The 14,576-nt window shown below is 35.0% G+C and overlaps 1 pseudogene; it reads right to left on the bottom strand.

Annotated features, from left to right (window-relative positions):
* Positions 1–13,144: 13,144 nt before the first annotated feature.
* LOC127148107 (ribosomal protein S4, mitochondrial-like) lies at positions 13,145–14,222 on the bottom strand (annotated as a pseudogene).
* Positions 14,223–14,576: the final 354 nt, after the last annotated feature.

Here is a 14,576-nt window from a genome sequence, read left to right as displayed (position 1 = left end):
TAGATCTTGGAACATTAGGTTTGATACTGCGATCAAATCCTATGGTTTTGACCAGAATGTTGATGAACCTTGTGTATATAAGAAAATCAACAAAGGAAAAGTAGCTTTCTTAGTACTTTATGTGGACGATATCCTCCTCATTGGGAATGATGTGGGTTACCTTACTGACGTTAAAGCTTGGCTAGCAGCCCAATTCCAAATGAAAGATTTAGAAGAGGCACAATATGTTCTTGGGATCCAAATCATAAGGGATCGTAAGAACAAAACGCTAGCACTGTCTCAAGCAACCTATATCGACAAATTGTTGGTTCGATATTCGACGCAGAACTCTAAGAAGGGTTTATTACCTTTCAGGCATGGAGTTCACTTGTCTAAGGAATAGAGTCCTAAGACACCTCAAGAAGTTGAGGATATGAGACGTATTCCCTATGCCTCAGCTGTGGGTAGCTTAATGTATGCTATGCTCTGCACTAGGCCAGACATTTGTTATGCAGTGGGAATAGTCAGTAGGTATCAGTCCAACCCAGGGTTAGACCATTGGACGGCGGTTAAAATTATTCTCAAGTATCTTAGGAGAACGAGAGACTACATGCTTGTGTATGGAGCTAAGGATTTGATCCTTACAGGATACACTGATTCCCAAACCGATAAGGATTCTAGGAAATCCACATCGAGATCAGTGTTCACCCTAAATGGGGGAGCTGTAGTATGGCGTAGCATCAAGCAAGGATGCATTGCAGACTCTACAATGGAGGCTGAATACGTCGCTGCTTGTGAAGCAGCAAAAGAAGCAGTTTGGCTTAGGAAGTTCCTACATGATTTGGAAGTTGTTCCAAATATGAACTTGCCCATCACTCTATATTGTGATAACAGTGGGGCAGTAGCCAATTCTAAAGAACCTCGCAGCCATAAACGAGGGAAACACATAGAGAGGAAGTATCATCTGATATGGGAGATTGTGCAACGAGGGGATGTGATCGTCACCAAGATCGCTTCGGAGCACAACATTGCTGATCCATTTACGAAGACTCTCACGGCTAAAGTGTTCGAGGGTCATCTAGAAAGTCTAGGTCTACGAGATATGTACATTAGGTAACCTAGGGCAAGTGGGAGATGCGTAATGGGTATGATGATGCCCTAGTTTATTGTATTTGTATATATACGTTTTATGTAATATACTTGTACATTTTACCATTTCCAATGTTTGAGGATTACTCTATTATGTACATCCCATAAGGACTAGAGTTTTAGTCCAAGTGGGAGTTTGTTGGGTTTTATGTCCTAAAACTCGTAGATAGTAAATATAATCAATTGACCGTCATTAATAAAGTATTTTATTATTTAATTTCAATAAGTGTTACTGATTATTTTATTAGTTTTGTCTTAATAACCCAAATCCAATAAACTAACATCCTAAGCTGTTTGATGAGTCTTGAGCAGTATGTAGAGACATACAGGGATTAATGTTCAAGATCAGCTTAAAGAGTCTATAGTATAGGGTTAAGGTTGGGTACCTTATCCTATTAACACTATGGATACGGCTCACTTTGTATTTGATACAGACACATTGATCAAATGCATTCATGTATGTGACATGCGAGTGAGGGTATCCTATGCAATGAGTTTGCATAAGACTGGACCACGAAATACTAATCACTAGATGTAACTCTGTTAACTAGTTGGATTGCTATTTCATTAGGATGACCTAGGTAACTTAGTTTTAATCCTGAGTGTATTATGAACTCCTGTTTGCAAGGGATTGTCCTTTGATTTATACGAGTGAGAGTGGCCAGATTGCCGACTCAATATTCTTATCATTTTGGGGACAAGACCGAGTGGAGAGCTGGGAACATAATCACACAAGATGAAATTCACTCCTTCCCACCTTTAGGGTAAGTAGATAAGTGTTCCCTTAAATGGTGTCTCCGAGACTTGAACAAAGGGCCCTACCCTCTCAATGGCACGAGAGGGGTTTCTGTTTAGTGGTTGGACCATAAACAGGTTGTTCATTAGAGGAGCACTGGTATTTAAGGACTAGAGGTAACCCAGGGGTAAAACGGTAATTTGACCCAGCTGGAGTTACGAACACTTGTGAAGGACTAACTTACTGGTATTGGTCTATATCCGTGGACACAGAAATATATCTACAGTGAGAAGAGTTCAGCTGTGAGTCTTTAGTGGAGTATACACACAGTTAACGAATATTGATTAATGTGGTTAATAAGTTTAGCCAATCAATCTCATATCGTTGTAGCTTCTGATCTGTAGGTTCATTAGGTACCCTTCCTAGCTCATAAAGAGTAATGAGATTTATTTATATTGGTTGTAATTTGAAATGTTCAAATTTACTTTGGGAATTAATATAATGTATATTGATACATTATAATATAAAGTTTATATTTTAATTAGACTTTATTATATAAATTTAATTTTGGATATGATTCAAAATTAAATTATGAGAGAATAAAATATTTGAATAAGTTCAAATATTAGTTTAATGTGAATTAGATTCATATTAAAACTATAAGTTAAAATTTAATGTGTATATGATACATATTAAAACTATAAGTTATGGGAGAAATTTATATTTGAATATGATTCAAATTATGGATTAAATTAAATATAAGATATTTTTTAATTTAGAAATTAATTAATTGGAGAATTAATGAATAGTTTTGTTTAATTTGATTTAATTAAATTAATTAAATTAAAACTATAGGTTATGTGAGAGATATTCATTTAAATATGATTTAAATGAAATATTAATTAAATATGATTTAATTATTTAATTATTTATTTAATTAATATAATTAATTAATTAACTAGTTTAGTTTATATTAATTTAATATTAATTTATTAAATTATTAAGGAACGTGAGTGGTTTTCCCACGTTTCCAATTATTCTCTCTAACTTCCCTCTTCTTCCGACTGAAGAAGAGAGAATTTTTTGCGTAACAAAATTTTTTGAAAAGGAGAGAGTTCTGCGAAGAAGTCTATCCATTCTCTCTAAAAAAAAAAAAAATTCTCTCCATTCCCTTATTCCAATTTTGGTTCCCACAAACCATCTCAATCAGAGAATAGGAAGGTTTTCAAGTGGTGGTGCCCCAAAATTTGGTGATTGGCAGATTCAGAGTCGTCAACGAGCGTAAGTTTTTTCTCTGTAATTTTTTAAAGCATGTTTAACCAATATTTTTTTTGCCAATGTATTGGTATTTTTAAGGTTCTAATTAAAATTGAGTTTCTGTATATTTTCCGCTGTAAAGGGTTTTCATCCCTTGACTTTTGACTTTCTTCTTCTTCCAAATTAGTAGGTGGTCGACTTTGCAAATTCTTCAAATTCTTCTTTTGACTTTCTTCTTCTTCCAAATTAGTAGGTGGTCGACTTTGCAAATTCTTTGCTCCTTGCGTCAAAGATGTACAATCAAAGGCCTTGTATCTTTGGGTTGAATTCGTGGGCGAGAGGCAAAAGGGTTCATTTATAGGGCGAAAAATGTCTTCCCTTGTTCATTGATCGTTCATACTTTTATGAAGAATCTCATAATCACCGACCATTTTATGACTAGTTCCAAGACTTTTTCTACTAGATGTACAAGAAAAGAAAGAACTACTTTTGCCATAGAGACAAGACAAGCAAGAGCCACAACTGGTCGAATTGCTGCCCACCTTTATGTGAGGAGGAGCTGCTAACTTTCGATCTATCTTCTGATTGCACGATGGGTGCTTCTTCATGGATGATTTTCATCCTAGGCTTTGTTTAAAGCAAATATCTTCTTTTGAAAGTTGGTAATAGAGAGAGTGAATAGCCTCCTCGTTGGAACATTTCCCTCCGATCTTTCTCATAATGTGCCTTTGTTATCTTCATCGTTTCCAAATGAAAGAGAAAGTAGAGAGGATATAAGAATGAAATCTAGTTCAATAATTGTTATTTCAACCACTATGACTGGTGCACGAGAAAGAGATTGGACAACCTAAAAATAAGGATACCAGGCCATTAGGCAAGCAACTGAGTCCCTCTTCCACTTTCTGATGTCCACTTTTTGTGAGTGAGTTCTCTTCGTTTGGAGATTCTCTCATCAACAATATTATATGAGTGAATTCATAATCTAAGCTTTTGATTCTTTCTAACATAATATCAACCATTAACAAGTCTGGAGGACAAGTCTCGCTTTCTCTATAATGAGAAAAGAAACTCATTAATGAGAAAGTGAGTCATAAGTCTATAGTCTTCCTTTGCGAAACCCACTCATTCACGTTGTCAGTTACCTCTCGTCTGTCGACCCTACATCAGAGGTTAGAATCCAAGTCAAAAGAGAAAAAAGCCAATGAATGAGAATGAACGAGCTTACTAATCGAACAAGAGATGAGGCTGCCTTAGCAGTATAAAGGCTGTGTCCTAGGCTTTCTTCTTAGAGTACTCATCAAAATATTGGGAATCAGAACGAGAGGAAAGAATAGGAATCAGTCATAGTTTCATAAGAGTAAGAGGACTCAGACGATGTTGCCGAAGATGCTGAGTAAGCTTCCCTAAAAGAAGTGGTTTTGGAAGTAGCAGTTCTTCTTCTTGAACCGCCTGGTTAAGTTGTCGTACGAGAGGAAGTGAATAATGAACAAGAAATTCTTTTCTGTTGGCTCTTCTCCTTAGATTAAAGTCATCTAGGAAGAGTCTTGGAAGACGAGAATGAGAGAGTCATAAAATTAGTCTTGAGTACACAAATTTTCTCACTCACTGAAGATATTACTAAGGAATGATGTATAGCCACACACTTGTTCTGGTGAAAGTGTTGACAAATTCAGAGAAAGGCTGACAGTTTCTTGCTTTGTACTTTTTGCAATGCAGAACATCGATGATGAGGGTAGTGGTAGATGATTCCACCCCTTATGATCTATCTGTCTTTATCTCTTTAACTAGGAGTGGGAGTCCTAGAATTATCCTATCTTTTCATAGACAAGCTATTTCTAGGAGGGATCCCAATGTTATGAAACCGTACTTGTTATTTTTTGTGTCCAAGCTTATTCAGCTTGCACAAAAAGGCTAGTACTTTGAGTAGGATTGTGACCCCTACCGATCTCGAATTAATTCAAACTACTCTTAATAGATGGTGGATAAAGTGGCACATTAAGCCAATTCTTGATCTTTATCCCCCATTTTGGAACACTATACCAATTGAACAAGGGTTGGAGTTTAGACCAAGATGGAAGTCTGTACCAACTAAACCGTGGTACACAAAGTTCCTTGGAAAACATGGAGATGCTTCTGGTAGATCGTTAAAATCGATCGCAAAGAAGAGCATATTTGATTAACTCATTTCCTTATTCACTGGCTTCTATTTTAATGACCTTTGTTCATAGTAAAGAAGAGCAATTCTCACAAGGTTGTTTATGGCCACCTTGACTCACAGAGCGGTATGCCTTTGATCCTAAAAACACCAGAATAACCAAAGTGAAATTGGTTTAGAGCGCAGATTGGTCATTTACTTCCGAGTCCTGACCAATTGGGGTACCGACCATACTCAGAAAACTGTGTTGCACTGAAACTCGAGACGAAAAGAGTCATATCTGAAAGAAGAATTGCTCGGTCTTGAATTATTATCAATATCAAGAGCGGGTCATAATTCAATAATTTTGTTTAATTTTTTCTTATTTGCCCATTCGAAGAACTCAAGATTGCATATTAATCAAACTTCTTACACACATGGAATTAGGTAAATCGGAACGAAGGAGATGAGAGATTGCGAAGACTCTTATTCTTTGCATATAGATCATTAATCGCCATAATGACCACAGCAAGCCAAAGCTAGGCCAACCTACACCTTTTTCTCACCCTTACTTTTATGACTTGGATTTGAACCAATCAAGCTACTTGGCCTTTAGTAGATCGTGAGTGGTTTCGTCGTCCTCCTCATTATAGTCCTTCTAAAATCTAGAGCATTCCATCGGAATACATTTTATCTTTTCATCACTCCATGGGTAGTCCTATGCATAATCAGTAGTATAGCCCCAATCATGGCTACTAATAAAATCTGACTAGAAAGCAAAAACTAGACGGAATAGTAGGTGTAAAGTAAATTATCCAATGTTTCCAAATTAGTCAAACTTCGTACCTTTTTGGCATAAACCGTATATCTAAGAGAGGTCGTATTTCTTTGGGTTGGTAGTAATGGAATGCTTTCATTATCCAAAATGAAGAAGATTTCCTACCAAAAGATCAGTCCAATAATACCATTCATAGGTAAATAGCGCAAGATTTCTTCATGAATCTCCACTATTTGAATATGGAACATCATAACAACGAATAGGAATGAAATGGTTATAACTCCTATATGAACTACTGGGAAGATCATAGGGAAGAAGTCGAGACCTAACAAAAGAAGTAAACCTGAAGTGGAAAGACTGGGATGGGAAACAAAATAGAATGTATCGAATTTTTAGCACGTACAACCATCAAGCTAAAGACCAAAGCTGGGCTCGACAAAACGGAAAGTATCATGGTACCTCGTCCTTCCGTAAAATGGAATAAACATGCTGGAGCAAGAACTAGCATGAAAGTTGATCTATTACGACCAGCGCGATTATTCGTATTTCATTTTCTTCTTCCAAGTCAAACCCTTCTTAGCTTAGAAAGCACTCGTTGAGTTACTTACGAAATCTCAAATCTCTCTCGACGTCAAGAATTTTTGATGTTTTCCAGGGGTTGATCAGAGGTTCGGCTTGCTTCTCCCCCACCTTTTAGCCTTTTAGGCCCCTAAAGAAAAAAGAAAGAAGAGAAATTCTTCTTAAATTCTTCTCAACTAATCTGGAGCGTTATTTTATCCTTTCAGTCGAGACCTCAGTCGTCAAAAATCCATATTAACCTGTTCCATTATGAGTTTCACTCCTACCTAATAAGGATAAGGACCCATAAAGTTTTTGCGCCTACCCTGCCTCTCCTTCTTAGTTGAGCTGCTTCACACCCTATTGTCATGAGTCAAGTTATTTCTAATCTTAAAGCCTCCTAATCAAGGGATAAGGACTTTGCTTTCAAATTCTTTGAACCTCTCTTTCCTAACCTTAATCGAGTTCAATGAGCCTTGTGTTGGGTTTTATGTCCTAAAACTCGTAGATAGTAAATATAATCAATTGACTACCATTAATAAAGTGTTTTATTTTTATAATTTCAATAAGTGTTATTGATTATATTATTAGTTTTGTCTTAATAACCTAAATCCAATAAACTAACATCCTAAGCTGTTTGATGAGTCTTGAACAGTATGTAAAGACATACGGGGATCAATGTTCAAGATCAACTTAAAGGGTCTATAGTATAGGGTTAAGGTTGGGTACCTTATCCCGTTAACACTATGGATACACTCACTTTGTATTTGATACAAACACATTGATCAAATGTGTTCATGTATGCGACATGCGAGTGAGGGTATCCTATGCAATGAGTTTGTATAAGACTGGACCACGAAATAGTCATCACTAGATGTAACTCCGTTAACTAGTTGGATTTCGATTTCATTAGGATGACCTAGGTGACTTAATCTTAATCCTGAGTGTATTATGAACTCTTGTTCGCGAAGGATTGTCCTTTGATTTGTACGGGTGAGAGTGGCCAAATTTCCGACTCAATATGCTTATCATTTTGGGGACAAGACCGAGTCGGGAGCTGGGAACATAATCACACAAGATGGAATTCACTCCTTCCCACTATTAGGGTAAGTAGATAAGTGTTCCCTTAAATGGTGTCTCCAGGACTTGAACAAAGGGCCCTACCCTCTCTATGGCACGAGAGAGGTTTCTGTTTGGTGGTTGGATCATAAACATGTTGTTCATTAGAGGAGCACTAGTATTTAAGGACTAGTGGTAACCAAAGGTAAAACGGTAATTTGACCTAGCTGGTGTTACGAGCATTTGTGAAGGACTAACTTACTGGTATTGGTCTATATCCGTGGACACAGAAATATATCTACAGTGAGAAGAGTTCAGCTGTGAGTCTTTAGTGGAGTGTACACACAGTTAACGAATATTGATTAATGTAGTTAATGAGTTTAGCTAATTAATCTCATATCGTTGTAGTTTCTGATCTGTAGGTCCATTAGGTCCCCTTCCTAGCTCATAAAGAGTAATGAGATTTATTTATATTGGTTGAAATTTGAAATGTTCAAATTTACTTTAGGAATTAATATAATGTATATTGATACATTATAATATAAAGTTTATTAGACTTTATTATATAAATTTAATTTTGGATATGATTCAAAATTAAATTACGAGAGAATAAAATATTTGAATAAGTTCAAATATTAGTTTAATTTGAATTAGATACATATTAAAACTATAAGTTAAAATTGAATGTGTATATGATACATATTAAAACTATAGGTTATGAGAGAAATTTATATTTGAATATGATTCAAATTATGGATTAAATTAAATATAAGGTATTTAATTTAGAAATTAATTAATTGGAGAATTAATTAATAGTTTAGTTTAATTTAATTTAATTAAATTAATTAAATTAAAACTATAGGTTATGCGAGAGATATTCATTTAGATATGATTTAAATGAAAATATTAATTAAATATGATTTAATTAATTATTAAATTAAATTAATTAATTAATTAGTTTAATATATATATTAACTTAATAATTATTATTAAGTTAATAGGGAACGTGGGTGGTTTTCCCACGTTCCCACTTATTATCTCCAACTTCCCACTTCTTTCGTCTGAAGAAGTGGGAATACTTTGCGTAACAAGGAGTGAGTTATACAAAGAAGTTCTGCGAAAATTTTGCTCTTCCAATTCTCTCTGACCAAAAATATTCTCTCTGAAAAAATTCTCTCCATTCCCTTATTCCAATTTTTGGTTCCCACAAACCATCTCTTGAAGAGAATAGGAAGGTTTCCAAGTGGTGGTGCCCAAATTGGTGATTGGTAGATTCAGAGTCGTCAACGAGCGTAAGTTTTATTCAAAGCATGTTTAACCATAAAAAATTGTTTTTGTAATTTTTTGCCAATGTACTGGTAATTTTAAGGTTCCAATTAAAATTGGGTTTCTGTAATTTTTCGCTATAAAGGGTTTTCATCCCTTCAATTGGTATCGAGCCAGGTTAATTTTAATTGAGAATTTTAAAAATTTGCATTGGTTAGGTGGGATCTCTACATTATGAATGTGTCTTTTGCAATTGAATGTTTCTGTAATTTTGGCCATAGATTTACTGTTTTGATAAGATCAAAATGTAAAGGCCCCTGCATTTTTTGGGCATTTTAATTTGTAAATTTGTAATTTAGAGTCCAATTTTTGGATTCGGGGTGTTTCTCTTAGTTTTTTGACACCAAATTTTCTCAAAACGGACAACCGGAAGGCCATGAACGGAAGTTTTTTTGATTCTGTACGGAAACCGAAGCGAAAAAAAAAGTTCTGCGTTTGGAGGTTGAAGAAGGGATGACGTCATCGTGACGTCACCGGCTGTACGGACGGCTCTTCGACTCGGCTCGGCTTGTAAGGATGGCTTGCGGCTCGGCGGCACTTGTACGGACGACGCGACTTGGCTTTGTACGGACGGCTCGGCTGGAAGCTTTTTGAAGGTTTTGAGACCGGTTTTGGAGCTTTTGAAGCACTTTTAGGATAAATTTAAGGCTTTATTATTGTAATTTTTGCTTTATTTTATCCTAGGGGCCAATTTTACAGGTTCAATTGTTATTTAAATGTTTTATGGATGTCATTTAGATAAATCCCACCTTAGGTTAAGCATGTTCATGCATTTTTATATATTATAAATGTTATAATGTATGATTTTAATGCATGATTATGAATTTCATGAGTAATTTAAAATATATTGATATTTTAAATATATGAAACTGAATAAGCATGATGCATGACATTACTTAGTAAAATATAATTTGTTATATTTAAATTAAGGTATCGTGTATGCTTGATTGATTTTCATATTTTTTAATATAATTGTTATATTAATAAAAGATGAAAATTAATTTGCATTGTGCATATTACATCCATAGTTTTATATAATTGTTATATTAATATAATGTATGCATGTAATATGATTTTATTTAATTATAATTTGATTTTAATTATTTAAACCATAGTATGCATGATTATAGGGCTAATTAACTAATTTTATAATAGTTATAAAATTTGATTATTAGAAACCGTCAACCTATAATAAAGAGTTGCATGCAAACATAGGATCTTAGGATTAATTTGGTTTAATTTTAAATTGTTTAAAATTAAATAGACCTAAGATCACATTAATTCTAATAGGATTAGAATTAAGTCTTATTTTTAGTTTAATGAAACTAAATAGGACAAATATGATTTAAGGTTTTAAGGGAACTCCACCGGTAAAGTTCTGTCTAAGGCTGGGGGTACTTAAGTTGACGGTTTACGGAACACCTTCTACCTGGGAACTGACCCGGAACCGGCGTTAAATTAACCTTATTCCTATTAGCATAAGATGTCACTAGGTAAATTAAGTGGTTTAATACACCTAGAAACTTTAGTGTAAAATTTTATTATAAGTGTTATAATAAGAATAGACTTAGTTAGATTCATTTAGCCGGAATTTAGCTAAGTGCAACTAAACCCTAAATTAATAGAACATTTTAGTGGGAGAAAAATGGTATATATGATATATCAATTTTTTGCTCTCACGTCCCTAAGAGTTCACACGTGAGATCCATACTCGGCTTCGTGTCGCCCTGGGCGCGACCTTCCTTCGGAAAGTGTTTGTATGGGTCAATAACAGGGTGAATAGGGGAAATGTTCAATGTAAGTGGGAGAAGGACGTGTGTCAACGTATCCTACGGTCTCCTACATTAGGTTGCACCGTGAGATTTCTATGATCTGCCTGCGTGTGGTCCTGGAGCGACCATCCCTTCGGAGGGCTTGATCACATAAGTCGGAACATTGCAAACTCCAGAAATGGATAGGATTTCTTAGGTTAATCTTCAACAGTTGTCTTTCCTAATGGTAACCTGTTGAAGCGTACCTCTGGGATCTGAAAATGGTAGGGTAACACTTACGAGATGAATTAAGTTAGTTAATGAATCCTTGACCGAACAACGATAGCTAAGAACTATAGGAATAAGAGTTATTCTGGTATTAGTAATTAGTTGAGATTGTCTCAATTCAGAAGAGGAGTAATTGATCACCCTTCGGTGATTGTTGCTCTAAACTTCTGAAGTATCGTTGCAAAAACTAAATCATTAGTTTTATTAGGGTTCTTTGATTATTTGTTTTTTGCTGAATATATTGGATTGTTTTATGTAATGGGTTAAGACAAAGATAACTAATATGGTCAATTGTTTGTTATTTCAGTAGCTATCCTCAATTATTACATTGCTTAAAAAAAAAAAGATCAATTAACCGGTGAAAATTATGCGACGTGGAAATCGAAACTGAATATGATTTTAGTTATCGCTGATCTACGCTTCGTCTTAATGGAGGATTGTCCTCCTTTCCCCACTAAATATGCATCCCAAAGTGTTAGGGATGCATATGACCGCTGGACAAAGGCCAATGACAAGGCTCGCCTCCACATCTTTGCTAGTATGTCTGACATATTAAGCAAGAAACATGAGATCATGGTCACTGCACGACAGATCATGCGAGAGATATGCGAGAGATATTCATTTAGATATGATTTAAATGAAAATATTAATTAAATATGATTTAATTAATTATTAAATTAATTAATTATTAAATTAAATTAATTAATTAGTTTAATATATATATTAACTTAATAATTATTATTAAGTTAATAGGGAACGTGGGTGGTTTTCCCACGTTTCCACTTATTATCTCCAACTTCCCACTTCTTTCGTCTGCAGAAGTGGGAATACTTTGCGTAACAAGGAGTGAGTTCTGCGAAGAAGTTCTACGAAAAATTTTGCTCTCCCATTTCTCTCTGACCAAAAATATTCTCTCTGAAAAAATTCTCTCTATTCCGTTATTCCAATTTTTGGTTCTTACAAACCATCTCTTAAAGAGAATAGGAAGGTTTCCAAGTGGTGGTGCCCAAATTGGTGATTGGTAGATTCAGAGTCGTCAACGAGCGTAAGTTTTCTTCTTTGTATTTTTTATTCAAAGCATGTTTAACCATAAAAAATTGTTTTTGTAATTTTTTGTCAATGTATTGGTAATTTTAAGGTTCCAATTAAAATTGGGTTTCTGTAATTTTCCGCTGTAAAGGGTTTTCATCCGTTCACCTTGAACCTCTTCTTTCAGTCGAGTTATTTTATAACCGCCGTTTTTAGACTTCTAACTACGGCTCTTCTCTTGTAAGTCGAGTCACTTTTGCTCCTCTTGACTATCCTTAATCTAATGAGACCTGTGTCTTTATCAATGGGACATTGAAAGGCAAACTTTCAGTTGATTCTCAAATTCTTTGAGTGTCCTCCAGACCATATTAGTGGAATTCACTTCGTTGCACTCCTTAACAGTGGTAGAATAAGGATTTCAGTTTCAAATTCTGAGATAATTCTTTGATCCTTTATGTTTTGAGTTGAGTTATTTCATTAATGCACTCCTTTACAAAATAAGGGATAAGGACTTCGCTTGAAACTCCTAACGGAGCCTTTGATTTTGAGTCGAGTTATTTCATAATGCACTCCTTCATAGAATAATGGATAAGAACTTCGCTTGAAACTCTTACCGGAGCCTTACAGTCAAGTTATTTTGTAACCTCTGAACCAATCACTTCTTTGGCATATTCTTTGCTCTTAATGTCAATAATCAGTCATAAGACTCAAAAGGAGGGATCCTCAATGAACAAGGACATATGAATCTTGTTCCAGGACTTGTTTATGTCCATATTCACTTCCTTACTCTTCTTTACTTTTATCTCTTAGTCGAGCAGTCTGATACTTCTAGTCGACTACTCTATGACGGGCTTCCCCATTCCTTGGGCTCTGCTCGCTTGTATATACTCCAATCCTGCAAGTAATAATAGAAGACAAACTCTTTTTCCTTGTCCTTAGCTAAAGAAGGCAATAGTGAATCAAGATCTAAATGGTAGGTTTTCTCTTTCTCTTTATCTCTATCCACGTAGATAGTGATACATATAGATAGAAAGAGATCTATTTATCGATCTAGACGAGACTAGAGATGGATAAATATGTCTCTATGAACGAGTCGATCTTTATATGTTTTGACCACATCCATTTCCACTCCGAAGAGGAAGGTTTGGATCTTTCAATCTTATGTCGTGAGGGATGTGACCTATGTTAGGTCCATAAGATACCACAACTTTTAGTGTTCTATGATTCACCTCTAAATAATGAGTAGGTACTGAGAGACTTTTGATTTTGCTCTTCATAGTAAACTGATGGGGGGATGTGAAGTAATAGGTCAAATTACTATATAAAGAAGAGTTGCTTTCTATAGGACTTCTTTTTCCAGTAGGAAGATTGAGGTTTTTCTCCTGCCTTCTATTCGATAAGAATAGGGATTGAAAATGATACAAATTTCTTTTCATTCTCTTGTGCTCAGCAAAGGAACTTCCTAAGCATACTTTTTCAGATCCAAACTTCTTTGGTCTTTCAAGTCTTCTTCTTGCATAAAAGAACACAACTCTTGCAAAAATCAGGATTTTCGTAGTAGGCGACATCCCTTTTGAGTTTTGAGTAGGTGGAACCATTCTCTTTGATTTCTTCTCCACATTCTGACTGGGTGATCAAGGAATTTGTCTATGATTTTGTGAACTGATATTTCAATATAGAAAGATATCCTTATTTCTGAATCGCTCTTACTCGCCTCATTTTCTTGAAAATATATTAGATCACGTGGGACAGTTGAAAATGAGTAATTTTGACCATTCCTTTATTCACATAAACCCTTCGATGACTTATTGGCTGCCTTGCTTGAGGAATAGTTGAACTAATATGGAGACGAATCGGAATAACGTCCGGTCTTGTTTATGGATTGAGTGGAAATTAAAAGGGTTATAAGAAGTTTGTTCTCTTTCTCTATGCATCTCTGTGATGGATAAATCCCCATGAAAATGGGGCAACTTTCGTGTAGTTTGTGATTGGATGTAACTGTTTAGATTTTCTTTCAGATAAATCTTTCTTTTAATAGATCTCTTCTTATTTCTCAATTTTCAGAGAGCAGCGTTGTATTATTGTTAGTTCTCTCTTCCAAACATTTTCTAAAAGTAGATGAAAAATTTGAAATCTTAATGCAGGCAAGGCATATCTTCTTTCATCCCTCTTTTTCATCACATTGCTTATAATGGGAATTGAATCCATGTCAAAGATGTGAAAAGTAGATGTCCTAACCTGAAGCAAAAAAGACATGATGAATATACCTCTGTTACAAGAATAGAAATGGGAAAGATGAGAAAATTTCCTCCTCTTAGAAAAGATAGAATGAACGTCCAATTCAACAACAAAGATAAAAAGAAAGAAGATTGTCAGTTGAATGATCATTCTTCTAGTTCGAAATGACTTCGGAAAGATCTCATGAAGGAATGAAAGCTGCCAGCATAGGCTAAAAGTCAGAAAAAGAAGAAAGGCCTACCCTCGTCATGATACTAAAAAAAGGTGCAAAGCTCGACGAGAATGCTATCAATG

Source organism: Cucumis melo, chromosome 2, assembly GCF_025177605.1.
Source record: "Cucumis melo cultivar AY chromosome 2, USDA_Cmelo_AY_1.0, whole genome shotgun sequence".
Taxonomy (NCBI): Eukaryota; Viridiplantae; Streptophyta; class Magnoliopsida; order Cucurbitales; family Cucurbitaceae; genus Cucumis; species Cucumis melo.
This window is presented reverse-complemented; position numbering and strand designations above follow the sequence as displayed.